Below are 4529 nucleotides of genomic sequence, written 5' to 3' on the forward strand. Positions count from 1 at the left end.
TCTAAAGCCGCGGGTCAAAAAAGAAAAATTTTAACATAATGATTTAGCATTTGATGGTAATTATCCGGGCCCTTAAGCCCTCTTCTCGCAGCCGCTGTTTTATTAGAAGTTGTTTAAACGATTTCCGAGTCCACTGAGCGCGCGGAATTTGTATTTTAATGGTTGCTGGGATTGTTATGCCTATAAAAACGGTGAACAATTTTGTGAAAAATCTCAATTCTTCGCGTTTTTCTTGCGTATTGGATTTGAAACGGAACAAGCAGACGGCACAATAAGATGGCCACTGCTTTCAAGTCCTTGCATATGTTAAGTGAACTGAACCGGTCTTGTAGGTAACGCTCTATGCTCGCGGCCGATGTGTGAGTCTCGATTGCTCTAGCGCTTACCGCGCCTTGAAGAGCATTCAACATTGTTTGCCCTTTCTTCGCTTTTTGATCTTTAGACGCGTGTTTCCATATCAAAATTTTTACATACGTTGGGATTCGTCTCATCTTACTGGGACTGTTAGAGGCATGAATTCGTATGAGACGTTTCTCTTCTATCACATTCTACTGTTACTCTTTCGCATTCGTCGCTTGCATTTACTTTATGTGTTTGTGACGATGCTCTCTGAAAAATTAATGATAAAATTGTATTAGAGATGTAGTGAACTACGGGCAAGCCATCAGACGGTATGTTGGTCGCGGTACCCTCAACGCGACGCCGTACTTCAGTTCGTGGATAGCCCCGTACATGAACATCTTGGATGCGCCGTTTATGGTGATCATTTTAGTTGGGATATTCTTGGGTCTATCGGGGGTTCGTGGAGGTTCATTTCTGCCATTCAAGAAAGTTAGTACGACAGCCTTGCCCATATTTGCGACTCAAAATAGGATACATGTCCCAAAGGTTTGCTAGAAAGCACTTTGATGTGAGTTAGAATACCTCCCGAAATAATAGATAGTCAAACTTCATCCCAATTCCTAACCGCTTCAATGACACGACACTGCCCGGTTTAAAAGCGGAAATCGATACTCAGGTATGCGATCGATGTAAACTGGAGTTAGCATATGTGATCATGAGGGACTTACATTTACTAGATTGCACGCAACTAAGGTAGCTGAGAGCTTGCAGAGACCTGAGAACAGAGATATCTGGTTTGCTGCGTGTTTGTACGAAGAGTTGACTTCCGAATGGGACTGTCACAACCGAAAGAAAAGCACGGAACTATGCAAAACCAGTAGCGTCTGAGGTGCCATATCATGCGTATTTGGTGAGTCTCTGTTATCATCCCTCGCTCTTCTATCAGTGATGATGATAATAATGTTGTCATTTGGTGTACACTTTGTAACCACAGTATCAAGTTATCATAATATTGTTTATTCCAACAGGTTGATGGCATACCGTCAGACACGATCAGAAGATTACAGTCAGAATAAAACGTGAGTTTGCTCGTAGTTGCACGTAATGAAACAAGTGAGCGATAGGCTAAAGTCAAGAGAGGTAAGTGCGCAATTGCGGGTGTGCTATCACACTGGGTATAGCAGTGCCATGCCACCATTGCACTGAAATACCTCGGTTTCTGGACAGCCCCGTAACGGACGTCATTTTTGAGATGATTTGGCTTGGATGTGTTTATGTATGATCGAAGGTTTTTTTCTTATCCGTTTTGAGAGGTAGTGTGGTGCAGTGTTTTACGTATGTTCGAAGTTCTATTAGTTCTGATTGTAGTGTGACAGATGTGGTCATTGTACGAACCAGCAATGCTCGGGTCGCGTTTGCTAACTTGAAGCACCTATGACGTCAAGGCGGGATATCGGTGAACATCAAGTAACGTATCAGGCTGCAGTACGGGTTGTTCTGTTGTATGGCTGCGGGACCTGGCCTGCTTGAGAAGCGGAACCAAGGCGTTTTCAGGTGTTTGACAACGGTTTTCTCAAAGCCATAGCCCGTGTTGGTCGGTGTCGGCAACTCCGTAATGCGATATTAAATTAGCGGTTTTTCGGTTGTGCACCGGGGATTTCCGCTGAAGAATGTGTCTTTGCAGTCTCCAGCTAGATCATTATCATTATCTGAGACAGTTGGATCGCATCAAGTTTGGCCTACTTATTACCTCATTTATTCATATATATTCGACATGATTCAGGAAGTGAAGATGGGTTGCAATACATTGACATGAACAACGAGTTGGATGAAGCCCAGAAGGGTACGGCTTGTTGGCTGGATTGCCAGTGTGGTTGAGTGCCCAAGTCTAAGCCACTTGGTCCTACCACTGACAAGTAAACACTCCTCTTTAGCTTCAAATTCGCCCCGCCCAATAACTCATATGTTTAACGAATCCCGCTATCGAATCATCAATGTACACAAGGCTCTCTCGTTATCGCCAATCGTACTTATCGAGCAAATAGTAAGTTGACCTTTATGACAGCGAGTCCCCAGGTTCATCGCCGACCGGTAATTTTAGACAAGGAAGTTTATGAAGCACATGGTGTAGCCACTATAACTTTGTTTAAATGTGTTTTAAACGATATCGCGTAAGATGTGTACGAGTCGTAATTGATTGCACGTTTTTTTCAAAAACCCTATCGAGTGAAAAACTGAGAACTAAGCTGACCACACTTTATGTTTGTACCGATGCAAACAATAAAGAGAAACATGATTTTTTGAAGGTGGTTGTGCACTTTTCAGTCATGGGGTTTTGGCAGGTGGACGACGTATGGATATACAGGACCGCCGTTGGTCGTTGGATTAGTCCATTATGTATAGTTGGGACATTATGGTCAGCTACGAGCACATGCATTGGCCTGACAGTTACTAGAAGTAGCCTCGGCAGGTGAGATCGAGCGTAGTTATGAGTATGACGGGCCCAAGGCTCTCTCGTTATCGCCAATCGTACTTATCGAGCAAATAGTAAGTTGACCTTTATGACAGCGAGTCCCCAGGTTCATCGCCGACCGGTAATTTTAGACAAGGAAGTTTATGAAGCACATGGTGTAGCCACTATAACTTTGTTTAAATGTGTTTTAAACGATATCGCGTAAGATGTGTACGAGTCGTAATTGATTGCACGTTTTTTTCAAAAACCCTATCGAGTGAAAAACTGAGAACTAAGCTGACCACACTTTATGTTTGTACCGATGCAAACAATAAAGAGAAACATGATTTTTTGAAAGTGGTTGTGCACTTTTCAGTCATGGGGTTTTGGCAGGTGGACGACGTATGGATATACAGGACCGCCGTTGGTCGTTGGATTAGTCCATTATGTATAGTTGGGACATTATGGTCAGCTACGAGCATATGCGTGGGCCTGGCAGTTACTGTAAGCAGCCTCGGCAGGTTACATCGAGTGCAGTTATGAATATGACGGGCTGTCGTTGGCCATCAAACTGGGCATAGTTGAAGCTTTATACTCAGCATTGCACATAGACACTGGTCTTGCAATTATGATAAGCAGTCAAGGTAGGCGATATCGACTACAGTTACGAGTATGATGGACCGCTGTTGGCCGTTAAATTACGATGTCACGCATAGTTGGAACCCGGTTTCTATCGGCCCTCATAGATACTGGCTTGGTGTTTACTATAGGTAGCAGGCAGGTAGGGCGGTGAAGACTGGTACCGAACACTGACGTTATGCTCTCGATGATGATGATATAGGTAGCAGGCATAAGCGAGAGCGCGCACGGTTATGGGTATGACGGGCAATTTTTGGCGGTTAAATTAGGACACTGCGCAGAGCTGAGGCCTAATAATCAGCGTCGCATATTGGCTGGCACCTAGCAGTTTCAAAAAGTAGTCAAGGTAGGCGATACCGCGTACAGTTGTGAGTATGAGGTCCGTCGTTCGCCATTGGATTAGGTATGTATGCACAAGTGCACGGACTCAACAGGTACGATAAATGGCCAAATTAGGTGACTTGAGTATAGTTGTGAGTATGACGGGGATTAGATTTACCGTCCCGATAGATACTGGCCAGGTGCCTACCCCATGTAAAGAAGATAAGCGCCATTGAGTATAGTTAAGGGTACGAAAGATGGTCATTTGCGACCGGATTATGTTACTGTGCATAGGTGCATTCTCATTACCAACGCTGCACATAGACGCGGGCCTAGCAGCCACAATAAATATTCGAGATGAGTGAAAGCGAGTAGAGATACGATTACAAGGGGCCGTCGTTGCTCATTGGATTGGGCTGCCGCTCATAAGTGGGGCCTACAAATCTGCGTCGAAATAGACACGGACCCAGCAGTTACGATAGGTAGCCAATGTGAGTGACAACGGCTACCGTCATCATGGCGACCGCCTTATTGTGGTCACCACCAATAGAACATCATAGTCATAATAGGAATGACGCCCGCATCTACAAGCTAGTTATGCACATCTGGGAAAGGGGATCATCCACAGATGTCCATCGCACTGCCAACGCACAGTTTATGCTGTTGTCTAGCATTATTGTACTTAGCGTAATATGAGATCCATGAGGTAAATGTGTTGTGAACATGTTCGCTGAACAATATCAGCCCATATGTTAAATCTGAGGAGTGTGAAGCA

Source organism: Opisthorchis viverrini (assembly GCF_000715545.1).
Source record: "Opisthorchis viverrini unplaced genomic scaffold opera_v5_38, whole genome shotgun sequence".
In the NCBI taxonomy this organism is placed as follows: Eukaryota; Metazoa; Platyhelminthes; class Trematoda; order Opisthorchiida; family Opisthorchiidae; genus Opisthorchis; species Opisthorchis viverrini.